This window comes from Mesoplodon bidens (genome assembly GCF_964165515.1).
Source record: "Mesoplodon bidens genome assembly, chromosome: 1".
In the NCBI taxonomy this organism is placed as follows: domain Eukaryota; kingdom Metazoa; phylum Chordata; class Mammalia; order Artiodactyla; family Ziphiidae; genus Mesoplodon; species Mesoplodon bidens.
In genome coordinates, this window is record NC_138176.1 from 210,066,426 (window position 1) to 210,094,264 (window position 27,839).

Sequence of the window (27,839 nt, forward strand, 5' to 3'; positions counted from 1 at the left end):
GACGTAAGAAACAGGCAGGTTTTGCTTCATGTCTCTTGGAACCTTCTCTCCGGGAGTTGTGATTCTCCAGTTAAGAAGTTCAAATACACTGAGAATCCCCTGCTAGAGACTGTACGGGCAGGCACTCTGGTTACCAGTCCCAGCTGGCTCAACCTTCAGCCAAACCTGCAAAGACAACAGGTATGTGAGTGAAGGCCATCTTGGACCCTCCAGATAGCCAGTTTGCCAGCTGAAAACCACAACAATGTCTTGGAGGATCAGTGGGATCACTAGCCAAAATCTGCCCAGATTCTTAATGTACAAAAGCACAAGAAAAACAACATGGTTGCTTTTAAGAGTCTAATTGTTGAGGTACTTTGTTACACAGCAGTAGACTCAGCAGAAATGAAAATTATATTGCTTAGTCCAAGCCAGGTGTGTCAGGAGAACAGGTGAGGATTAGTAAACCAAGTCAGAATCAGAAAGCCCATAGGACGTATCAGTGCAGAGTTTCAAATTTTAGAAGTAGCAAGGGAAAGATACAAGTCCTCAATAGAAATAAAATCTAGGAACAAAATTACAACTGTTGAAAACATATTTTCCCACCATCAAGGTTGGTTTTCAGATGAACTAAAGCATAACACTGTGTCTTGAGGATTTTATAGTAAAATACTGTCAACCATTGGCCAAGAAACACACTGCTGTGAACTGCAATTTCACCAACTGAGGCTTGTCTAGATTCCAGAAGGAAGTTTTCTGTTGATTGGTAAGTTTTAGGCCTTGATGAGTCAAAGCCAGCACTTGAAATGCCAACACAATGTGGGAGCAAGTCGCTACGAGTTCACAGCTGTTCGTGAGTAGTCTACCCAGTTAATGAATAGGAATCCAGGAAGCTAAGGGCTCAAGACTAACAGAACCTGAGAGGCAAAGCTGGAAGGAAGTCAGGAACTGAATCAAACTGGTAGATATAGACAAGGAGAGAGACATTAGGACTAAACCAGAGGCAAGGAAAATGAGGTGGAAATATGTAACAAATAGGTTTGCATATTGGTGACCTTTGTGTTATCATGGAAGTCAATATCTATTGGATGAATTGAGTCAGCAGCATCTCATGTAATGACAGGCCCTTTAGAACCTAATGCTTTCTGATCAGCATCACTTGGTCTGAAGGCAGCCCTGTCGTTATGTGACATGGAAATAAAGTCTGGACTTCAGTGGCATTTACATCTGGTTTCAAATCATGGCACTGTCACCTTTGAAAAATGGCACCTTGAGAAAGTGACTTAACTCTCTGTGTGTCCACTTCTTCATCTGTAATAAGGCTGACCCAAATGACTGTTGTAAAAGTTAAACAAAGAAGTAGAATAACATCTAACTTAGCTCCAGGTATACCCAAGGTGATCAATAAATGGAAATTTCTGGTCCATAGGAAGAGAGAACTGTTCACTGAGAAAAAAGACAAAAAGTTGAAGAGTCTACCTCATCTGAAAGGAATTTTTAAAATCTTCAGTTTTATATAGATAGCTAAGTCTAAGGATTGCAGTGGTCAGAAGAAAGACCTTCATGTGGAATATATTTTTGCAATTTCAGCCACCCTCTGTTTTCTCATGATCCTCTCACTTTTGACAAGTAATTCTCCTTTAGCCAGCATTAGATACAGAAAATAGTAATGAAGGGCCAGCAGGTTTGGACAGTAAGACCATGTAGGAGTAATGGAACTGCCCAGTTTGCACCCAAACTTTCTTCAGAATTGGGGTCTAGTGCTCTATTAACTATAGTAAAACATGTTGATATTATACAGACACTATTTTGGTAGAATCATGGGTGGGAAATACAGATTTTGCCATTCTATTATAAATGACTACAGATAATCTAATACTAGCGGTTCCTTAAAAATCAGCCGCACTCTTCCTATTGTAGATCCCTTTTAGGGAATGCTCCCAAATATTAATAAAAACAATGATCTGATCAACCAAAACTCTCCATTCAATCAGTATTATAATTCTTTCTCATTGACTTAATTTGTGTCTGTTTGATCCATGAGGCTGATCTATATAGCAAAGAGCAAAGATGAGAGGTCTCTGTACTGGAATTTGAGAAAGAGAGATGGAAATTTTCCACCGACTTTTATGCACAGAATAGAACACAATCAAATTAGAAAATGGTGAAGAGCAACAAAGTGTTCATACAATACTTTCCTTTTGACAGGCCAATAAATACTCAAACTGAATAATTTACCAAAAGAAAAAGAGCCCACTCAAACCTCATGACCTTTTGAACAATGAGCAAGAGTTCAATTATCCACAAATGTTCTATTAGAAGTCAGCTTTCCAGGCTGCAGTGCTATTTCAGCAGTCATATATTAGAATTATTCAAGATGGAGAATATTGCCTATGTAGTTTCTGTGTCCTTCTATAGTTTAAGTTACCTTCTTTTTAAAAGCCGACTGCCACACAAAGTAGGACTTGACAAAAAAAAAAGTAGGAGGAAGCAATTATTTTAATAATGGTTCTAGTGAGTTTGAGCTATTAGATTTCACCGGAACACTTTATTTGCAAATTGCTAGAGTGATACTGTCACTTTAGAAAATATATAATTTGCTTCCATTAGAGACTTAGAGTAACTTTCCAATAGTACCCAGAGAATTTTTCCATCACCATCCATGTGAACTGCAGTGCTGCTGAGTGCACAGCTCATTACTTCCTTGAGGTAATCTGGGTTCCAGGAACTGGAGAGCTTTTTCTTTCACTGATATCTTGTAAAATCCTACAGCTTCCCTTACATGTAAGACTGTAGAAATCATGTGGAATATCACAAAATTTGAAACCAAATAATCAGAGTTTACTACCAGTATGAAAGTATCAATACATTATGAACTCAGTCAGTTCTTGTGGAAGTGACATTTTTTTGTGATTTAAATTTATCTTCAAAAATTCTTTGTCAGTCTTCACATTATCTTTGATATTCTTCTTGATCCTTTATGTATTTTGCTATATCTTTCTGGATTGTTGAGATTTGAACCAAGGGCTCTACAAAAAAGAAAAAATCAAAAAACAAATTCTGACAGATCTAAAGATAGTAGAAACACAGTTTCACTATTTTGACACTGAATGATTATTTATTCACTGAATTAGGCTAACTGAGGAAAAAGAACTGAATTCTTATCAGAGCAGAGTTAACTAAACTCTCAAATGTACCTGAGGTCAGACCCAACTGAGGTTGACTCTTGTCATATCTGGCTGTGTCATCTTGGGTGAGTTATGTTCCTTTCTCAGTCATTCTTTACTACTCTGTAGAAAAGGGGAGTATCACACTTGGCTTGTAGTGCTGTTGTGAGGATTGGAAATAACATCATAAAATGTTTATTGCTTGACACCTAGTAAGTGCTCCAAAAGGTACTTACATTTTCCCTTCTCTTCCACTTCTTCTCTTTCCATCCTGTCCTATGTTGAAAGCTTGATTTTTCTCACAAACCTTTACCAAAAAAAAAAAAAAAAAAACATTGCTTGTCTCTTACCTTTCACACATGTCATTTAGATTTTGAATCTGTCATTCCAAAAGTTTAGTCATGATTTTTATTCAGTGATTCCAGGAACTCACTAAGCATTGCTCTTATTGCATTATACAGGTCATCAGTGGAAAATTTAAATGTCACCTGGTCTGTAAATTGAGTTTACTGCATATTTCGTGTAGGCATGTGCTGCTAAGAGTGTGGCTTACCTATCCTTATTATCCAGACTACTTATTCACATTGAACTACCCTGTTTTCTAATAACCCTACTGCATTTTATTTTGTCAAATTTTAGTATGAAACATAGCACTTGCCATAAAGATTTTATTAGCATGAAACCTTTCAAACTTCTAAAATGCTATGAACCTTACATATATTAGCTAATTTAGAAAGAAATTCGTCATATGCACAATAAGCTTTACATATGTGTCAATGTTTCCTTAGAGGATAAATTTGCTCTTTTTATTCCTTAATAAGGACTTTATTTTCATGTTCATTGAAAACATTAAGAAGCAGGTGGCAACATTCTGTCAAGTTAAAGGAGGTGCAGTGCAAACACTCTATTTATTAACATTATTCACAGTTTGTGTCCTAAACAGCTTTAAACTACTTACTATTCACCATAAGGGTATAAAACATGCAGTGTAGCTTCAAAAATCTATGACATGTTGCCCTCTATCCAATGTTGTTCTTTGGCAAAGAGAAAGAGCTGCTTCTCAAACTCAGCATGGCAGTTTTTAATTCACACTTAAATTTCCACTTGAGGAGGCAAGCCAAAACAAACTAGTCCTCCCTGAGATGCACCCTGGGAATAAGTGCCCTCCCAACTTTAATAATTATCTGAGAAGAGTCTTTCCCCCACTCCCCTTTTCCATCTGAATAGGAGTTGCCTATTAGGACCTGGTTATTTTCTAGTCCTTTATCTGCATAATTCACAGACGTCAACCTGCTGACTCTATTCTGTCCCATAGAATTATAGTCTTTGTTTGCTGAGTAAATTATCTCTTTGCAGCTATAATTAGGGAGACACTATATAGAAGTTGTAAGATGAAATGACTATCAGTATTTAGATAGATAAACAGATACTACATTTTTAGTTAATCATATTCTGATTCAAGACTGCTTTTTCTTTTCTAAATTAACCTATGTGCATGCTTGCAAAACAGTATGTGTACTTAGGAAAGCTTTATTTAAACACAGATAGCTTCAGGCTATGTAAATATTTGTTATAGTCACCTCATTCATCTTTAAAAACACACTACTGTAAAAGGAAATATATCATTATTTAGTTACAGAGCTTGGTAATAGAAACAAGAAACTATGATTTTTGTATCCACCCACAGTTGTTTCTCAATGATTACATGGATATTAGGTACAGTTTTTCCTTCCCCATTTGATATTCTATGCAATTCAGCCTAATTCTTCAAATATCAAATGTTTTTAGTATGTTTTTGTATTTTCTTTGCCTAAGTTCCTAACAAAGTATTTTTCAGAAGAAAGTGATACACAGAGGCCTTGGTACTACAATTAAAAGAGACACATGTTTGAATCACACAGGGTTTCAAAGATGATCAAATATAGTAAAATTGGGAGGAAACAGTTCTTTTTTTTTTAAACTTTTTATTTTATATTGGAGTATAGCTGATTAACAGTGTTGTGATAGTTTCAGGTGCACAGCAACGCGACTCAGCCATACATATACATGTATCCTTTCTCCCTCAGGCTCCCCTCCCACCCAGGCTGCCACATAACATTGAGCAGAGTTCCCTGTGCTATACAGTAGGTCCTTGTTGGTTATCCTTTTTAAATATGGCAGTATGTACATGTCAATCCCAAACTCCCTAACTATCCCTTCCCTCCACCCCTCCCCCCCGGTAACTATAAGTTCATTCTCTAAGTCTGTGAGTCCATTTCTGTTTTGTAAATACACTCATTTGTATGATTTCTTTTTGATTCCACGTAAAAATGATATCATATGATATTTCTCTTTCTCTGTCTGACTTACTTCACTCAGTATGACAATCTCTAAGTCCACCCATGTTGCTGCAGATGGCATTATTTTGTTATTTTTTATGGCTGAGTAATATTCCATTGTATACATGTACATCTTCTTTATCCATTCCTCTGTCGATGGACATTTAGGTTGCTTCCATGTTTTGGCTATTGTAAACAGTGCTGCAATGAACATTGGGGTGCATGTATCCTTTTGGACCATGTTTTTCTCTGGATATATGCCAGGAGTGGGATTGCAGGGTCATATGGTAGTATGGAAACACAAAAGAGCCCGAATAGCCAAAGCAATCTTGAAAAAGAAAAGTGGAGCTGGAAGAATGGGGCTCCCTGACTTCAGACTATACTACAAAGCTATAGTCATCAAAACAGTGTGGTATTGGCACAAAAATAGAACTATAGATCAATGGAACAGGATAGAAACTCCAGAAATAAACCCATGCACCTATGGTCAATTAATCTATGACAAAGGAAACAAGACTATACAGTGGTGGAAAGACAATCTCTTCAACAAATGGTGCTGGGAAAAGTGGACAGTTACATGTAAAAAAAAATGAAATTAGATCATTCTTTAACACCATACACAAAAATAAGATGAAAATGGATTAAAGACCTAAATGTGAGACCAGACACTGTAAAACTCCTAGAGGAATACATAAGCAGAACACTCTTTGACATAAATCACAGCAATATCTTTTCTGATCTGTATCCCAGAGTAATGGAAATAAAACCAAAAATAAACAAATGGGACCTAATTAAACTCAAAAGCTTTTGCACAGCAAAGGAAACCATAAACAACACAAAAAGACAAACCATGGAATGGGAGAAAATATTTGCAAATGATGTGACCAACAAGGGATTAGTCTCCAAAATCTACAAACAGCTCATGTGGCTTCTTATCATCAAAACAAACAACCCAATCAAAAAATGGGCAGAAGACCTAAATAGACATTTTTCCAAGGAAGGCATACAGATGGCCAAGAGGCACACGAAAAGATGTTCAACTTTGCTAATGATTAGAGAAATGCAAATCAAAACCACAATGAGATATCATCTCACACTAGTCAAAATGGCTATCATCAGAAAATCCACAAACAATAAGTGCTGGAGAGGATGTGGAGAGAATGGAACCCTCCTACACTGTGGATGGGAATGTAAATTGGTGGAGCCACTATGGAGAACAATATGGATGTTCCTTAAAAAACTACAAATAGAGCTACCATATGACCCTGGGAGAAAACAGTTCTGAACAGTATATTCATCTATAGTAGTATATTAGGAAGCAATAATTTGGACTTCGACACATACAGTGAAGAAAATTTTGATTCACAAATATTTTGCTCAAGTGTTATATTTCTGGAGTTTTATTACATTTAAAGTTTTCTCTGTTCTTTCAATTTGCTGTAGATTGGTCCACCCAATGGTTGATGACTAGTTTTTGAACACTGAAGTGTAGGAAAAGTTCACTGCATTGAAGTTGTTACTGAACTCGGGTTTGGCTGCTCACTGATCAAAAGCCAATAATTCAAGAGGAAAGTGTCAATAGAAAGGAAAGGTGCTTTAATCAGAAAAGCCAGCAATCTGGGGGAGAAGGTAGAATCATGTCCCAAGACTAACTCCAAAGATTCTACTCAGCCATGACAGTTTTTAAAGGGAAAAATGGGGGAGGGGGGAGAATATCAGTGAACCACTGAGGTAGGAGGTTGAGGTCTGCCTCATTCTCCATTGCCTGTGGACTGGCTGGCTCTGTCTTCAGATGTTATCTTGCCTGCATGTTCTGCCTGCAGGATCGCTAAGGGGGCTGTGGCAGGTAGAGAGCTTAGCCATTCTTTAACTACTTAGTTCTTCATTCTTATTTATTTTATCTAGGAAAAGAATCAACAGGTTAAGCAAGGCATGGTGTGCATTCAGGAGAGTATAAGTCAAAGAGTTATTATTTAAACTGCCTAGTGATCTCATTTCTGTAATTCGGTTCTTTCAAGATCAGAAGGGGACAGAAATGGGCAAACCGGAAAGGGGCAAAAGAGCTGCTTTAAAAGTGTAGGCAAAATTCACTGCATTTTTTCAATTTTATAACAATTTTGGATGAGGATTCTTGGAAGTGTAAGTTGACATTAATGACCGTATGTCACAGCATTGTTTTGTAAACACAGTTAAATAGTAATGAACATTAATTCTTAATGTAAAAGCAGTTTTTTTGGCCAGGATTCAGCAGCCTCTTAATTCATTTTTTAAAAGAAGTTGTTTTTTAATGTATAGAAAATTTTAATTGAATTGCTATATAAAAAATGGGGTCTCTGATAGTAAACATGGGCAATCATAGTTATGGTTTCCATTTTTCTTGAGGGTGGCAAATATATACATGGTACAAGCTAATTAGAATGTTGCATTATCTTTCCATTATATATATATGTTAATCTTTTATATGTGCAAATAATACAGAAGTTGGGGTCAATACCACTCTCTTACACTTGCAGAGTATTGGAATATCTGCGCCTCCCCAAGAAAATTCACTTTTTTTTAAACTCGGGTATAGTAGCTTTATGATATTGTACTAGTTTATACTGTACAGCAGAGTGAATTGGCTATATGTACACATATATACCCTCTTTTTTGGATTTCCTTCTCATTTAGGTCACCACAGAGCACTGAGTAGAGTTCCCTGTATTATACAGTAAGTTCTCATTAGTTATCTATTTTATACATAGTATCCACAGTGAATATATGTCAATCCCAATCTCCCAATTCATCCCACCTGCCTTTCCCCCTTGGTATCCATACGTTTGTTATCTACGTCTGTGTCTCTATTTCTGCCTTGTAAATAAGATAGTCTATACAAATTTTTTCAGATTCCACATATGTGTGTTAATATACGATATTCGTTTTTCTGAATTATTTCACTCTGTATGATGATCTCTAGGTCCACCCATGTCTCTACAAATGACCCATCTCATTCCTTTTTATGGCTAATATTCCACTGTATATATGTACCACATATTTATCCATTCCTCTGTTGATGGACATTTGGTTTGCTTCCATGTCCTGTCTGTTTTAAATAGTGCTACAATGAACATTGGGGTGCATGTGGCTTTTTGAATTATGGTTTTCTCTGGGTATATGCCCAGTAGTGGGATTGCTGGGTCATATAGTAGTTCTATTTTAGTTTTTTAAGGAATCTCCATACTGTTCTACATGGTGGCTGTATCATTTTATATTCCTACCAAAAATGCATGAGGGTTCCATTTTCTGCACACCCTCGCCAGCATTTATTGTTTGTAGATTTTTGATGATGGCCATTCTGACCAGTGTGGGGTGATACCGCATTGTGGTTTTGATTTGCATTTCTCTAATAATTAGTGATGTTGAGCATCTTTTCATGTGTTTGTTGGCCATCTATATGTCTTCTCTGGAGAAATGTCTATTTAGGTCTTCTGCCCATTTTTGGATTGGGTTGTTTGTTTTTTTGATATTGAGCTACATGAGCTGTTTATATATTTTGGAGATTAATCCTTTGTCAGTTGCTTCATTTGCAAATATTTTCTCCCATTCTGAGGGTTGTCTTTTTGTCTTGTTTATGGTTTCCTTTGCTATGCAAAAGCTTTTAAGTTTCATTTGTTTATTTTTGTTTTTATTCTCATTACTCTAGGAGGTGGGTCAAAAAAGATCTTGCTGTGGTTTTTGTCAAAGAGTGTTCTTCCTATGTTTTCCTCTCAGAGTTTTATAGTGTCTGGCCTTATATTTAGGTCTTTAATCCATTTTGAGTTTACTTTTGTGTATGGTGTTAGGGAGTGTTCTAATTTCCTTCTTTTACATGTAGCTGTTCAGTTTTTCTAGCACCACTTACCAAAGAGGCTATCTTGGCTCCATTGTGTATTCTGACCTCCTTTGTCATAGCTTAGGTGACCATAGGTGCATGGGTTTATCTCATGGCTTTCTATTGTGTTCTGTTGATCCATATTTCTGTTTTTGTGCCAGTACCATACTGTTCTGATTACTTTTGCTTTGTATTATAGTCAGAAGTCAGGGAGTCTGATTCCCCCAGCTCCATTTTTGTTTCTCAAGATTGCTTTTGCTATTTGAGGTATTGGTATTGTTTCCATACCAATTGTAAATTTTTTGCTCCAGTCCTCTGAAAAATGCCATTGGTAATTTGATAGGGATTGCATTGAATTTGTAGATTGCTTTGGGTAGTATAGTCATTTTCACAATGTTGATTCTTCCAATCCAAGAACATGGTATACCTTTCCATCTGTTTGTGTTGCCTTTGAATTCTTTCATCAGTATCTTATAGTTTTCTGCATACAGGTCTTTTGCCTCCTTAGGTAGGTTTATTTCTAGGTATTTTATTCTTTTTTTGAAATGGTAAATGGGATTGTTTCCTTAATTTCTCTTTCTGATCTATTGTTGTTAGTGTACAGGAATGCAAGAGATTTCTGTGTATTAATTTTGTATCCTGTGACTTTACTAAATTGTTGATTAGCTCTAGTAGTTTTCTGGTGTCATCTTCAGGATTTTCTATGTAGAGTATCATGTCATCTGCAAAAAGTGACAGTTTTATTTCTTCTTTCCAATTCTTATTCCTTTTAAATCTTCTTCTTCTCTGATTGCTGTGGCTAGGGTTTCCAAAACTATGTTGAGTAGTAGTGTCAAGTGTGGGCACCCTTGTCTTGTTCCTGATTTTAGAGGAAATACTTTCAGTTTTTCACCATTGAGAATGATGTTTGCTGTGGGCTTGTCATATACAACCTTTATTATGTTGAGGTAGGTTCCTTCTATACCCACTTTCTGGAGAGTTTTTATCATAAATGGGTGCAGAATTTTTTTTTAACATCTTTATTGGAGCATAATTGCTTTACAATGGTGTGTTACCTTCCGCTCTATAACAAAGTGAATCAGTATACATATACATATATCCCCATATCTCTTCCCTCTTGTGTCTCCCTCCCACCCTCCCTATTCTACCCCTCAAGGTGGTCACAAAGAACTGAGTGGATCTCCCTGTGCTATGTGGCTGCTTCCCACTAGCTATTTATTTTACATTTGGTAGTGTATATAAGTCCATGTAACTCTCTCACTTCGTCTCAGCTTACACTTCCCCCTCCCCGTGTCCTCAAGTCCATTCTCTACATCTGCATCTTTATTCTCCCCCTAGGTTCTTAAGAACTTTTTTTTTTTAAGATTCCATATATATGTGTTAGCATACGGTATTTGTTTTTCTCTTTCTGACTTACTTCACTCTGTATGACAGACTCTAGGTCCATCCACCTCACTACAAATAACTCAATTTCATTTCTTTTCATGGCTGGGTAATATACCATTGTATATATGTGCCACATCTTCTTTATACATTCATCTGTCAGTGGACACTTGGGTTGCTTCCATGTCCTGGCTAATGTAAATAGAACTGCAATGAACATTGTGGTACATGACTCTTTTTGAATTATGGTTTTCTCAGGGTATATGCCCAGTAGTGGGATTGCTGAGTCATATAGTAGTTAGTTCTATATTTAGTTTTTTAGGAACTTCCATACTGTTCTCCATAGTGCCTGTATCAATTTTCATTCTCACCAACAGTGCAAGAGGGTTCCCTTTTCTCCACGCCATCTCCAGCATTTACCGTTTGTAGATTTTTTTGATCATGGCCATTCTTACTGGTGTGAGGTGATACCTCATTTTAGTTTTGATTTACATTTCTCTAATGATTAGTGATGTTGAGCATACTTTCATTTGTTTGTTGGCAATCTGTATATCTTCTTTGGAGAGATGTCTATATAGGTCTTCGACCCATTTTTGGATTGGGTTGTTTTTTTTTTTTTTCATATTGAGCTGCATGGGCTGCTTGTATATTTTAGAGATTAATCCTTGTCAGTTGCTTCATTTGCAAATATTTTCTCCCATTCTGAGGGTTGTTTTTTCGTCTTCTTTATTGTTTCCTTTGCTGTGAAAAAGCTTTTAAGTTTTCATTGGGTCCCATTTGTTTATTTTTGTTTTTATTTCCATTTCTTTAGGAGGTGGGTCAAAAAGGATTGTACTGTGATTTATGTCATAGAGTGTTCTTCCTATGTTTTTCTCTCAGATTTTTATAGTGTCTGCCCTTACATTTAGATCTTTAGTCAATTTTGAGTTTACTTTTGTGTATGGTTTTAGGGAGTATTCTAATTTCCTTCTTTTACATGTAGCTGTCCAGTTTTCCCAGGACCACTTATTGAAGAGGCTGTCTTTTCTCCATTGTATATTCTTGCCTCCTTTATCAAAAATAAGGTGACCATATGTGCATGGGTTTATCTCTGGCTTTCTGTCCTGTTCCATTGATCTATATTTCTGTTTTGGAGCCAGTACCATACTGTCTTGGTTACTGTAGCTTTGTAGTATAGTCTAAAGTCAGGGAGCCTGATTCCTCCAGCTCTGTTTCTCTTTGTCAAGATTGCTTTGGCTGTTCAGGGTCTTTTATGTTTCCATGAACACAAAAGACCATTGGTAAATTGTCTGTGAAAAACGCCATTGGTAGTTTGATAGGGATTGCACTGAATCTGTAGATTGTAGATAGAAAGTCAACTTACCTCAGTGTCTTATAGTTTTCTGCATATAGGTCTTTTGTCTCCTTAGGTAGGTTTATTCCTAGATATTTTATTCTCTTTGTTGCAATGGTAAATGGGAGTGTTTCCTTAATTTCTCTTTAGATTTGTCATCATTAGTGTATAGGAATGCCAGAGATTTCTGTGCATTAATTTTGTATCCTGCTACTTTACCAGATTCGTTGATTAACTCTAGTCGTTTTCTGGTAGTATCTTTAGGATTCTCTATGTATAGTATCATGTCATCTGCAAAGAGTGACAGCTTTACTTCTTCTCTTCCTGTTTGGATTCATTTTATTTCTTTTTCTTCTCTGATTGCTGTGGCTAAAACTTCCAAAACTGTTGAATAATAGTGGTGAGAGTGGACAACCGTGTCTTGTTCCTGATCTTACTGGAAATGGTTTCAGTTTTTCACCATTGAGAACGATGTTGGCTGTGGGTTTGTCATACATGGCCTTTATTATGTTGAGATAAGTTCCCTCTTTGCTTACTTTTTGGAGGGTTTTTATCATAAATGGGTGTTGAATTTTGTTGAAAGCTTTTTCTGCATTTATTGAGATGATCATATGGTTTTTCTCCTTCAATTTGTTAATATGGTTTATCACATTGATTGATTTGCATATATTGAAGAATCCTTGCATTCCTGGGATAAACCCCACTTGATCATGGTATATGATCCTTTTAATGTGCTGTTGGATTCTGTTTGCTAGTATTTTTTGGAGCATTTTTGCATCTGTGTTCATCAGTGATATTGGCCTGTAGTTTTCTTTCTTTGTGACATCTTTGTCTGGTTTTGGTATCAGGGTGATGGTGGCCTCATAGAATGAGTTTGGGAGTGGTCCTCCCTCAGCTATATTGTGGAAGAGTTTGAGAAGGATAGGTGTTGCTCTTCTCTAAGTGTTTGATAGAAGTCGCCTGTGAAGCCATCTGGTCCTGGGCTTTTGTTTGTTGAAAGATTTTTAATCACAGTCTCAATTTCATTTTTTTGTGATTGGTCTGTTTATATTTTCTATTTCTTCCTGATTCAGTCTCAGAAGGTTGTGCATTTCTAAGAATTTGTCCATATCTTCCAGGTTGTCCATTGTATTGGCATATAGTTGCTTGTTGTAATCTCTCAGTATCCTTTGTATTTCTATTGAGGCTTGATTTGTGACCCAAGATGTGGTCTATCCTGGAGAATGTTATGTGTGCGCTTGAGAAGAATGTGTACTCTGCTACTTTGGGATGGAATGTCCTATAAAATTAAGTCTATCTGGTCTAATGTATCATTTAAGGCTTGTGTTTCCTTATTAATTTTCTCTCTGGATGGCCTATCCATTGGTGTAAGTGGAGTGTTAAAGTCCCCCACTATTATTGTGTTACTATATATTTCCCCTTTTATGGCTGTTAACATTTGCCTTATGTATTGAGGTACTCCTATATTGGGTGTAGAAATATTTAAAACTGTAATATCTTCTTCTTGGATTGATCCCTTGATCATTACATAGTGTCCTTCCTTATCTCTTGTGACAGTCTTTATTTTAAAAAGTCTATTTTGTCTTTTATGAGTATTGCTACTCCAGCTTTCTTTTGATTTCCATTTACATGGGATATATTTTTCCATCCCCTCACTTTCAGTCTGTATGTGTCCGTGGGTCTGAAGTGGATCTCTTGTAGACAACATATATAAGGGGCTTGCTTTTTTATCCATTCATCCAGTGTGTGTCTTTTGGTTGGAGCATTTAATCCATTTACATTTAAGGTAATTATTGATATGTATGTTCCTATTACCATTTTCTTAATTTTGGGGGTTTGTTTTTATATCACCAAGAAAATTCTCTTGATTTTCATCCTGTGACTGGCCAGTTATGATTTCCATGGCCTTCTAGGGTCTTGAACTGAATATTTCTAAGGTGTCTTGGAAGATGCATAGTATTTGAACCAGGGATACCTCACTTAATTGTATAAAGAATTGAGGAACGTGAAGTATTTCCTAATGGCCACATGTTTTAAAAAAGTGCAGTAGTCCTGACTATATCTAATCATTGCTTTTCTTAATTTAACTACAAATGAACCAAAGTTAATTGTAATCAATGTTATGTGGGAACCAAATATAGCAAACTTGCTCATTATCCTCAGAACAGAACACATGGTACATGCTCCATAAATAAAGAGTAAATAAAGAAAACATATAGTTTTACTAAAAAAGGGAGGAAAACTGAATATGTAGGTTAGAAAATGAGAAAATGAAAAATGACTCAAGTGAAACTGCCTTTCTCCATCTGGCTTTTCCTAAAGAGTTCTGAAGAGGAGCTGAGAATAGATTTTTTTTTCTTCCTTTATGGTAAAGATGCATTTTTCAAAGGTCAAAGAGAGCATCAAAGAAGTGCCTAAGACTGTTTTATTTTAACCATCATTAGTATGTAATAGTACCAGAGTCACCTTGGCAAGCCATATGCTAGAAAATCATATATGGAAAGTCATATTCCCTTTTAAGACAAAGATTTTTGAATATTCCCTCCATTTCAATAGTTATCATTGGTACTAGATGTTATCAATTTAAATTAAGCTTTCTTCCATTCTGATTTGAATAAATGATTGAACAAACATGCAAACAAGAATAGACAAATTTTCAATGCAGAAAAATTTCAGATTTTCAATGCAGAAAAATTCTGAATAATTTCTATAGATACTCTACCCTCAAGTAGGTGGAGCATAACTCCCAATTCCTTAAAGGTAGGCTATGCATAGTGACTTCCTTTCAAAGAGTACAGAATTAAAATAGGGAAGTATAGTAACTTTACAGTGGAGAAACCTGACAAATACTACCTAATTCAGGTGATTACAGTCAACATTAACAATGATTGATTATGTTGATAGTATTTACCCTTCATAAAACGTGATGGAAATGGCACTTTAACTCTGTGGTCTTCTTCCCAAAACTTGTAACATCATGAGGAAAACATTAAATTCCTGTTGAGGAATATTATGCAAAATGCCTCGTTAGTACTACTCAAACCTATCAAGGTCCTCCGAAACAAGGAACGTTTGAGAACAACCAAGAGGTGAATACAGAGACAGGATGACTAGTAACATAATATCCTGGATGGGATCCTGGAACAGAAAAATGACATTAGATAAAAAATAAGGGAATAGTAATAAAGTATGAACATGAATTAATAATAATGTTTCAATACCGATTCACTAATTGTGACCATACTAATGTAAGATACTGAGATATATACTAATAGATCAGTATTGATTCATTAATAGTGGACCATATTAATGGAAGATGTTAGAATGGGGGAAATTGGGTATGAGTTATGTAGGAACTCTCTATACTATCTTCAGATTTTTCTGTAAGTCTAACACTATTCTAAACTATGAAGTATATAAATATAACCAAAAAATTTCAGAATAATATAAAAAATAGATTTCTACATTTAAGAAATCAACTATTTTATAGAACTTTAAATCCAAAAATTTATTTAAGTGTTTATTCATTAATCTAGTATTGAATTAATTTGCTCCCAAATATTTATTTATGATGTTGTATATTACACTTTTTTGGGTGTTAGGGTAGAGGAAACATCATCAGGTTCATAAGTCCTGTTAAAAGGGTGGGGAAGAAAATACCAGCTAAATAGAATTTTAGGATATTAAATAGTTTTTGATATTAAAGTGTTAATTAAAGCTTTGTATGTCAATAAATTAACACTTATTAATGCCCAACTTGCTTGTTTATAGTCCATCTATTTTTGGAAGGAATTAAGTTAATTTTGCATATAATGATAAGTAAATATGACCTTCGGTATAGGTGGTTGATTTAAACTAATATGACTTTAAATAAACAAAAATATTAAACATTCAAAATATTTAAACATATTTATTATACAAAGTAACATGTTACTTTTCAGTCTAAGTATCAATAGTGTGTGAAGTGCTTTTCACTATTAAATGCAAGTTTATTTATCTTAAATACTATGGCCAGTTAATTCCATCATATAGTATCTATGCTGCCACATTGATAAATACCTCAAGGTGTACAATCATAGCTCCTGTGTGTTCAGATGATGAATTTGCTAAATGGGATATATCATTTTTATAGGAATTTTATATTGATAATGTGTAGTATGAAACTTTTAAAACTAAATTATCAGATTTTGAAAATACTCTTAGTGAAAATGGAAATGAAACTAACTTATGTTCAAAAAAGTGCTGAATAAATTAGAGTCTAAAAAAGTGAGTAGCACGACTTCTGACAGGCAATTTATCAATGATCAGATCATGAACACAGAAGAGCATTAAACATTGGAGCATTAGAAAATATTGAAAAAAATAATTATAGGTAATTTATCAAATATTCTGTGGAATTATTTATCATTTCTATGTGAAAGGTAAAATTCAAATTCCAGATTTTGGGTCAAAATAGATTATTTCTTTTTGTACACATCTCTTGATAAAGAACAGAATCTGAATTGCAGCATCTTATTTACAGTCATGATCTGGGATGAGAGCAGAGTAGCCTGACATTTACAATACTTTAGTGGCAATTATAGCACAGTTAATATATCAATTTAATTAAATTCCTATAGTGATTCATGACATAAAATATCAAAATAAGTTAACTTGCACAGAAACAGACAAAAGATCAATGCAGTGGCAGTGGTATAATGAATTAAATTAAAGTATGACTTCCATCTACTTAAAGGATTGTATGCATAAGTAGATTTTTTTGTAAAGCAATCTCTTAGAAAGATGTCCTTTAGGGAAGTTAGAAAAGATAGATCCCAGAAGGTTCCAAAGATTCCTAAAGTCAGCCTTAAGACAGTATCTAAATTATTTTGTATCTTACTGTTAAGGGGGAGTCCAAGAACTATGCTTGCATTAAATAAATGCAAATGGAATTCTTTCTTACACTTTACTAAGTAAAATAGGAATTTTGCATTTTCAAATGTGATTTGTCACTAATTTTACAGTGTTTTTAGATAAACTAAGTATCACTGAAATCCTTATGACAATATAAAAGTTATATGTAAAATCAAGAACCCATGTGTCAAAGAGAAAATGTGAAAATGTGAAACTGGTGGGTGAGTTGATCAGGTTCTCTAATCGTCTTCCAGTAGTGAGATCTAAGTAAAATCTGAGAGCTGAGTATGATCATGAAGTTTTATAGCAGTTGAAAAGAAGGCTGTTGGCCTTCCTACTAACAAAGACAGTAGGATCTTCAGTAATTAAAAAAAAAAAAAAAAAAGGAAAGGAAATGTCATTCATTTAGTATTCCAAGCTGATAAAGTGGGTCTTATTGGTTACAATAAATGTGCTAGAGAATAATAATTGGTGCTTTTTTGTACCACTGCTTTATAAATAATCTTGAGATTTTGTAATTTTTACCTTGTAGCTCTGAACATCTTCATCTGAAAAGAAGAATGAGTTGAATTAGATGTTTACTAAGATATCTTCTAATTCAAACATTTTACAGTTTTATGGTGGAGACATGGTACCTAGCTAACTTCCTGTGCTAGTAATCGTAGTTTAGTTACTGCTGGAGTAATTATTAACTTATAAATAAAAAAGTATTCTGCTTCACTGAATCAAGCAAAATAAGGTATTGTGTATGTGTATGCAAAGAAGAGTGTGAATTAGTTCTGAAATATTCCCGCCAGTTAAAAAATATCAGTAGCTTTGTATGGACATGTGCTCTAGAAATAGGATTACCAAATATTCCAAGAAAATTTGAGTTGCCACCCTCGCCTTCAATAGTAATCTACTATCTTGAAAAACTCCATTGATAATGCTAATGGAAAATCACTTACACTAGGAAAAGAGAACAGATAAACAGATAAAATAGAGTCCTATTTCTCTAACAGTACTGCTGAGTCATTCTCAGTTAAAATTAGGTCCAATTATGAGTAACAGGAAATCTCAAATTATAGCTGCTTACTCAAGATAGAATTTGTAGATAGAAATTTGTTTCACTCTCACAAAAATATTGGCAGACTATGATGAATATGGTGACTCTGGTCTCCTTAGGGACCCAAGCTCCTTCTGTGCTCTACCATCTTTAACGTGTGGTTTCTACCTTGCTGTGCAAGATATCTGTTCCAGTTCTAGATATTGCGTCCACATTCCAGTCTTCACAGAAGTTTTGTTACCATTTTCCTTACATTTCACTGGTTACACCTAACTGCAAAAAAAGCTAGAAAATATTATAATTTTAGCAACCCATTTGCCCAGCTTAAGTTCATGGGGCCTATTACAAGAAGAAAGTGAGAACAGATATTGGGGGACAACTGGTAGCCTCTGCCACTAGTCTACCCTTTAGCAAAACATTCCTGCGTGGGTGCAAAGATGATTTGAAAGGATTTACATTCTCTGCATTTAGGTTCATTGTTGGGAAGGAAGAAATTCCCACACATTCTTATTCACTAGAGGCGGCATATGCAAAAGTGGAACAAAAGACTGAAAAACATGAGGAAAAACCAAGAGGAATGAATATAATTGCTCTAGTCAGGAAGCTTGTGGATTCAGTATGTAAGCATGGACCAAGGCATTGATGTTGCAAACATTATGAGGATAATTGCATCTCTTATTGCATTAAAGTTTTCATCAGAATGTTTAGCATGGGATACTTGATCCAGTGCTGCCTCTGGACTCCCTCTGCATTTAGGCATCTGTTTACACAGCCATTCCAGCTACTTTCTCTCTTCTATAATAAAGAAAACTTCCAGCTCAGAGCTTTTCTGGGCTCTTTTGTTAGTGTATACAAGGGTACTAGTTGCTTCCTGTGCTGGGTCAGAAATCTGGATGATGAACTGCATGCCATTATAGCTGAATTTTTGGTGGGAATATCAATGATGTTTCATAAAAGCACAATTTCCATGTATTTAGCTTCCAAATTGATAGAGACAATGTATTTCAAAGGCATTGAAGCAGGAAAGGTTCCCTATTTTTCCCATTCAGACACTATCATCTATTCCATCTCTACAGCAGTTTGCTTCCAGGCAGCTGTCATGGAAGTTCAGACCTTGAGACCATCTTACTGGAAGTTCCTTTTAAGGCTCACCAAGGGCAGATTTGCCATCATGAACCGAAAAGTCCTTGATGTTTTTGGTACTGGTGCATCTAAACACTTTCAGGACTTCATCCCTAGGTTGGATCCAAGATACACAACTGTAACACCAGAATTGCCCATCGGGTTTCCTTGAAGATGACTGTAACTTGTTAATGTGACTTAATGTTTCATTATTTTTTCCTAGAGAGTTAATTATGTTGAACACAAAGAAGGGGGCCTGAGCTTGAATGTCAGTGTTATTTCAATGAGAGATGCTCTTTTTGTTGTTTGTTTTTCTTACCAATCAGAAATACAGAAGCTTTTTAGGAAAGTGTTGCTTAATAATTAAGCTTGCTCTATAGCCAGAATCTCATTCTGGATCACTGTAATGGTTGACATTATGATATATTATAGATTAAATTATGTCCACAAGCAATCTTAAGTAATTTATTTAGAAATGTAGTAACAAATAAGAGTATACTCAAATTACTCTAAAAGATGTTTTACTTCATTCCAATATAATTCTTGGTTAAAATTAAGAATATTTCTACATTTTAGGATACAAAGGATCACAGGTACATGGATTTGGTCTATTTTTTTTTTTTTAACTTCTGAATTGGTAACTATACTAGTGAAATGTTATAGGTATGGAGTAACTCTTCACAGACAATGCTGCTTTATTTAGTACAGAGCAAATTAATTGGAGAAAGTGGCCATTCTTCAGGGATGCAAAGATGGGTCATACTGTTTGGATAAATGCCATAGTATCCGTGATCTTTTGCCACTGATACCTTCATCTCTCTCCATGATCAACTGGGTTCTTTGGCAGCCCAGTGAACCTATGTATTAGTGGCAGGTTAAGAACAAATGGAAATTGATATATCTGTTAAAGTTGAAACGTATGTTTTAATCTTTTACAGAAGCATTACACTTGAATATTCAAATGAAGTTACTTTTAAACCTCCTGTAGGTTTATTATGTTTGTTTTCATTTACAAGGACTGAATTCTTCATAGCTAAGTTTGTATGCTGTTGTCGATTTAGAAGGGATCAAATTCTATGGAACAAAAGTAGTTTGGGCAAGTTAGGCAGTTTGTTCCTCAGCTGTTTCACCTATAGGGATGTTTGACAACTAAAAACATTCTAAAAATCCAGTGGTTGTTTAAAAGTCCATTTCATGACTAATTGGATGCAGGTTCTCTAGCTTCTTTTCAAAAAAATCATTGTCATCACTTTTACTCCTGTTAGAGCAAAGAAGTGACAAAATGTAGTCACTGCTGATTATGAGTTAGTCAGGACAGCTTTGGTTGAAATACGATCACTCTTTAGAGTTTTTCAGGGACAAGTTATTCTTTTCTAAGTTAATGCAAGGCTTAAGTTGTTGTGGTATGTTACATTACAATTAATGTAACATATAGGGATAATGGTATTTTTTTAATATAATTTTGTTGCTGAAAAGTTTTAGGCTGCTGTAAATTAATTATGCAGTAGAACTTGTGTAGCAATAAGAATTATAACCCAGACTTTTAAAATGCTTAATCCTCTGTATTCAATTTCACCAAGCCTTGTATACTTCGGTTTACATGTAATTCTAACCTTGGTTGTTATGGCAGATTGAAACCAAACAAAAAAGACAGAGTATCAGAGAGAGCCATTTTAATTAGGCCAAAATTTCGCATTGTAATTACCTTTTTAGGATCGACTTGTCTATTAGGCAATACAGTTAAAGGATCCTTTTGGCTTCAGACTTCCAAATTGATTAATAAATTCAGTTTTAAGTTTTTATTCACTGGAATCAAAATGATTAGTACTGTGTTTGCTTTTAAAAATGAAGTATTATAGCAGTGAAGAAAGCACTGCTACTTACATCTCATTTTCTCTATTCAGAAATTATAATATTTTTCCTGTCAGTTAAACAGAAAACTTTTTAATCCATAAGTTATTGTTTTCATTCAGATTAAAAGACTATGAAATTGGAAGACAAATTCTACTGAGATATGATAAGATTGTTTAGTGAAATTTTACTGGTCAGAAGGTACATTCCTATGATTTATTTTTTTTAACAGAAGCTATAGTCATCTTTCATTTTACAGAAAATATGAAATGAAATAACCATCACGAAGCAGTCATATAATGAATGTATAGCTGGAAAGAACAGTTAACTAGTTTGCAGTGGTGAATAGAGAAGGATAATTTGATTTCATTGGTACAGACTGCAAAGTATTGAGCAAACACAAAGAAACTTTGTATTCCTGAAGACAATCAAAATGAATGTGTTTCTACCTCTAACTAACCAGGTATGGATTGACAACTTTCATCTTAAATAAAGTCAAATAGATGTGTCCATTCCAAAAAAAAAAAAATAAAGTGTACCTGTGTGTGGAATGCACTGACCTCACATTCTAAGTTACATTCTAAGTTATCTTCTGAATATAGTTAACCATGGACCAAAAGACAAAACATCTCTCTCAGCACAATTATAGAACTGTGGAGTAGGATCAGGATAACCTCAATAAATCTTACATTGGGAAAAGGAAAACATGTGAACTATCTAGCAATTACTGCTAGTTCATTAGTAATTTTATGCACTTATTCTAGGTGATTTTCTATTAGTGGATTTTCAAAGTCAGTGGTTCTCAATTATACTGAGGAGAGCAAAGAGCTTTCTAAAATGTAGGATATGTCTATCAATAGTTGCTGCTTTAGAAATTAAAACTGACAGATTTTCAAAATACTTATTGATTTGTTGATTTAAAATAATAACAAACCTGATGTCAACATAATTTTATGAAAAATAACTGTATTTTCCAAAACAAAAAAATTAGTGAGGAGAGTGACATCATTTAAATATTTTGAGTCTTTTTAATGTCTGACAATATAAGACAGCTGACTTCTGACATCTGCTTAAGCATTCAATGTATTGTAATGTTGGTGAAGTGGATGAAAATTTGGCTTTACCCAGACAGAAACTTAGAAAAGGGGAATATTTTAGTAACTTTTACATAAAATTGTAGATGTTCCTTTTTGATGCCACACCAAAACTTGACAAGTGGAAGTTTTTTTTTTTTAAGATTTTTTTTTTGATATGGACCATTTTTTAAAAAGTCTTTATTGAATTTGTTACAACACTGCTTCTGTTTTATGTTTTGGTTTTTTGGCCTCAAGGCATGCGGGATCTCGGCTCCCAGACTAGGGATCGAACCCGCACCCCTTGCATTGGAAGGCAAAGTCCCAACCTCTGGACCTGCAGGGAAGTCCCAACAAGTGGAAGTTTCTTAAAGATTAGTTGCAATGTGGAATCTGAAACCAAATTAATTATTCATACTGTAACATTAAAATTTGTGTTTTACATTTTGAATGACCCTTTTACTCATGCATGGATCATTTTGAAAATATTGGTTCCCTGAGTTATTAAGTTTTCACAAATGTTGACATTTTGTTATAGAATATGAAAAAATATCACATTTGTTAATATCACCATTACAAAAGTCTTTAAGTATGGGGAAGCTGTCAAGTTTTTGGTGATATAATTTTTCAAAATTCTAATTTTTGCTTGAAAGTTCAGATTCTATTATTGGCAACAAACAGCGTCAATTGTTTTTCTTGAAGTGACAGACTCCCTTTGTTCATTTTAGAAAAAATATCTCCCCAGTATTCAAGTGTGAATAACCATAGTTTGTCTGTCAGTCGTTCTTTCTAGTAAAAATGATGTTGCATGAGATAAGGAGCTGGTTCAACTAATATAAGAGCTTTTCCCTTAATTCAACCATCATACTTCAGTAGGCAACAGAAGTGCTTAATGTGTACCTAATTTTTCATCATATAAAATATTTTAACAAACATATACTATTAGTAGATTTTTAATAAAATTAATAATTTTTAGTGCTTCATCAGGATATTATGAGTGAAACTGTGTATGTGTGTGTGTGTGTAACTTTGTGTGCATGATGGAGAAAAATATGACTATTTGCAACATTTGTTGCCACTGCCTTTATTCTGGCTAACGTGACAGCAGTTTTACCAATCATTGCTTTTAAACTGTCAATACAAATGTTTACACAGTGAAAAAGGGCAACTGATGTCTTAGTATTGTGATGAAAACATTTGGCCTCACAAATGCCCTGAAAATATCTTGAGGACACTTAGGGAACCTCAAACCACACATTGAGAATCACTGTGTGAAGTTAAAGAGCGTGCACATTTAAAATATTTACAGATGCTGCCTGGTTGAACAATTTTCAATTCCACCAAAATTTTTGGTGTGACTGAATTTGACATTCTGACCAATATTTGTATTATTAAAAGTACAAATCTTTGTCTATCTGAAAGATATGAAAAAGCTCATTGTTACCTTAATTTATTTCCCTTTACCATAAGTGAAGGTCAGAATCTTTCCATTTATTTATTGTTCAGTATATTACTGGTGCAGGGATAGATGGGCAGCTCCATGAGACAGAATAGAGACTTTATAAAGTGACCTAAACTCATTTGGGAATGTAATTTATGATCAAGTTTGGATTTCCTTAATAGGTGATCAGTTTGGAAAGAGGTAGAAACTTTAATAAATGATATTGGGATAACTAACTGGCTGGTTACTTGAAGGAGAGGTTGATCTATAATTAATTTTCATTTTGTATCAAAAATTCTGAATGAATAAAATATCAAAATGTTCTTAAAATTCAACTCATAAAGTAAAAGAAAAGACTGGGTAACTTATTTTGTATTTTATGTTTCAAACATCTGACAAAATATAACACAGGAAAACCAGAAGAATTAAAGAAAATAAATGATATATATGACTATATAAAATTATTTAAATTTTTAAATGGAAAAAGAGCACAGAATAAATCATAAGAAAAATAATAAATGAGAAATAAATATATTTAACACATACTATTAAAAACTCATTCTACTTTCTAATATATTAAGTGCTATTATAAATGTGTAAGAAAAAGAAATAAACAGTCTCTTAGAAAAATAGGAGAGGATATGAATGTAGGATCTTGAGGTAAATCATAAAAACAATTTTATAGCTAATATATAGTCAAATCTTCCAGCTCTCTCATTTTTAGATGAGGAAACTTCAGTCTAGAGAGCCATAATAAAAGTTAAATTTCTTTTCTCTCCATTAAATGCTTTAAAAACTAGAAATTATTTATTCATTTGTTTCTACTGTGCAACTAAGTTACCCTAATCTGATTTGTTTTTTTTTTGTTTGTTTTTTTTTTTTTTGCGGTACGCGGGCCTCTCACTGCTGTGGCCCCTCCCGTTGCAGAGCACAGGCTCCGGACGCACAGGCTCCGGACGCACAGGCTCAGCGGCCATGGCCCACGGGCCCAGCCGCTCCGCGGCACGCGGGATCCTCCCAGACCGGGGCACGAACCCGCGTCCCCTGCATTGGCAGGCGGACTCTCAACCACTGCGCCACCAGGGAAGCCCTCTGATTTGTTTTAAACTGTGTATAAATTTAAATATATGTCATATAACTCACTCTGTAACTACTCCATGAAAATGCAATAGCATAGAATGACCTTTAGCTATTTGCAACGGATATAGTTAAAAAAATAGATTAACATTATTTTTTCAAAATTGACACCATCTGTTCTTATTACACAGGACTAGATATCATGGTTAAGGTCTCAGGCTCTCAAGCCCAACTGCTCCAGCTGGAATTCTGGCTTTGTGACATACTGAGTAACCTGAACAATTTCCTGAAACTCTGTATGTCTCAGTTCCTGATTTATGTATCATCCTAGTTTCTAAGGTTATTATAGGATTAACTCATGCTTATAAAGAGCTTATGATATGGCATGTTATACAGTAAATTATCATTTTCATCATCATTTATAGGTGGGGACACTTTTGGTGACCAATAACAGTTTTCTCTGTGTATTGTTGCACTGTGGATTAGAAGCATGTCTTATCTTGCTCTGTTACCACCACAGAAATGATCTGCATATAGAATTGATTTCTATACAAAGTCTGTAACCCAGTTATTTTCATAATGTATTAAGTAACACGATGAATGAATCCCAGGTGTATATTGGCAGTAAAGGTTGCAGAAAGGGTTTAGGGTCATTTAGCATAATGGAAATTGAATGAATTTATTATTGTAATCTTTTGTATGAGGAAGAACTTACAGACCCTAGTTCCAAAGTTCATATGAGTGAAGAGAGAGACTAAGTGACACAAACAGGGGATACAAATCAGCTGATTTCAAATTCAGATTATATCTACATGCCCTCTTATTTGTCCCTCTTATATTTCTCATTGTGAGGCTACTATCAACTTGACCTTGATGTTCTTTGTTCTTTGAAAACTCTTCTGGAAACACTACAAAGGCTGAAGGGATTTATCATAAGCCTAGATATGCAGTATTCTAATGTAGCCTGGAAACTAAATTGAGCTGGAAATCATCTATGCATACTAAGGCCAATGCCTGCCCATTCTAAATGGATCACTGGTGGCTTATCACTATCTCTTAGACACCCAATACTGAACGTAGACAGAAAATAATTCTCAGGAGCTAAAAAGGCTTTCATTTTTCAGATTTTCTTCCGTTTGTCCTTTACGGTCCTGAACTCAATCAAATTGTCAGAAGGCTACCTCCCATCACAAGGATGATGGAAATGGGAATTTGGGTCTATTTATTTCTGAAAAGAAGGAGCCGTGGGTATGAAAATCTCACCACTCAGCCCTTTAGCAACATGCAACACACAAAAGCAATCAGTTTTCTTGCGTGAAATTCTTCTCTAAAGATACCAAACACCAAACAACAAATGGACTTTCTTAAGTCAAATTGCTGCTCTCATTTTCTGTCTAGTTGCATACTTTCTGAATTTCTAAATGTTCTCCTTGTAAATAATTTAAGGGACAAAATTTGCTGAATTATACTAGTGGATGACCATGAGGTTTCAGGCTGACAAAGGATTTATGACAACTATTCATTACTCATTTAGTCTATTTTAAAAAACACATTCAGTATTTTAAAATTATTCCTCTGAGTTTTTACGTAACAATTTCTTATTGTTTGGAAAAGGTTGTTTTTTAAAAAACATTATTAATATATAATTCATATACTATAAAATTAACCAAGTTAGAGCATGTAGTTCACTGATTTTCAGTGTATGCACAGAGTAGTGCAACCATCAGTGCAACTTAATTTTAGGACATTTTCTTCAGGCCAAAAAGAAATCCCCCACGTGTTAGTGTCACTCCCATTCTCATCTTCTTTTCCAACCCCCAGTTGTAGTCAGCAACTAATTTACTCTCTAGCTATAGATTTGCCAATTTTGGACATTTCATATAAATGTAATCATAAAAATATGTGATCTTTGTGGCTATATTCTTTCACATAGGATAGTTTTTTCAAGGCTCATCCATGTATAGCATGCATTGGCAATCCATTCCTTTTTATTGCTGAATAATATTCCATTGTGAGGATATACCATGTTATATTTATCCAGTCCCAATTGATATTTAAGTTGTTTCCATTTTGACTATTACAAATTACGCAGCTAGGAACATTTATGTACTAGTGTTTATGTAAATATATTTTAGTTCTCTTGGGTATATGTCTAGAGTGAGTAGAATTGTGAGGTCCCATTGTAACTCCTTGGTTAACTTTTTGAGGAACTGCCAGACTGTTTTCCAAAGCATTTGGGCCATTTTACATTCCCATCAGTAGTGTAGGAGGGTTCCATTTCTCCAAATTCTCACCAATACTTATTTCCTGCCTCTGTGATTATGACCATTCTAGTGGGTATGAAATAATATATTATTGTGGGTTTAATTTGAATCTATAACTAATGATGTTAGGGATGTTTTCATGTGCTTTCTGACCACTTTTTCATCTTTTTTGGAGAAATGTTTGTCCAGATATGTTTCTCATTTTTCAGTTGGGTTGTCTTTTATTATTAAGTTGTAAGAGTTCTTTATATACTCTTGATACAAGTCCCTTGTCAGATATATGATTTACAAATATTTTCTTCCACTCTGTGAGTTTTCTCACTCTTGATGGTGGCCTTTGAAGCATAAATTTGTTTCTTTTTCTCTTGTCACTTATGCTTTTGGTGTCATATCTAAGATGCTTTACCAACCTAAAATCATGAAGATTTATCCTTATTTTTTTCTAAGAATTCTATAATTTTAGTCCTTACATTTAGATCTATGATTGAGTTTGACTTATTTTTTGTGTGTGGTGTGAGGTAGGAGCCAAATTCATTATTTTGCCATATGGATATCCAGTTGTCCCAGAATTATTTGTTGAAAAAAATATTCTTTGCCAACTGAATTGTCTTGGCAATCTAATCAACTATCAATTGACTGAAAATGTAAGAGTTCATTTCTGGACTCTCAGTTCGATTCCATTTATCTATATGCCTATCTTCATACCAATACCACACTGTCTTGATATTGTAGCTTTGTAGGAAGTTTAAAAATTGGGAAGTATAAACTGTCCAACTCTATTCTTTTTTTCCTTTCAGTGTCTGGTTTATTTCACTTAGCATAATACCTTCCAGGTTCATCCATGTTGTTGTAAATGACAGAATTACCTTCTTTTTTAAGGTTAAATAATATTCCATTGTATGTTTATATACATTTTCTTTTTAAACTATTTTTTTAATTGAAGTATAATTTGCAATGTTGTGTTAGTTTCAGGTATACAGCAAAGTGATTCTGTTATATATATATATGATATATATATTTTATATATATCATAATATATATAT

The 27,839-nt window shown here is 34.5% G+C and overlaps 1 pseudogene across 1 annotated transcript; it reads left to right on the top strand.

Moving 5' to 3' along the window:
* Window positions 1-762: 762 nt before the first annotated feature.
* Window positions 763-19,262, top strand: LOC308605552 (transmembrane protein 135-like; annotated as a pseudogene). The gene is made up of 2 exons: window positions 763-832; window positions 18,298-19,262. The product of its transcript is annotated as a transmembrane protein 135-like (transcript).
* Window positions 19,263-27,839: the final 8,577 nt, after the last annotated feature.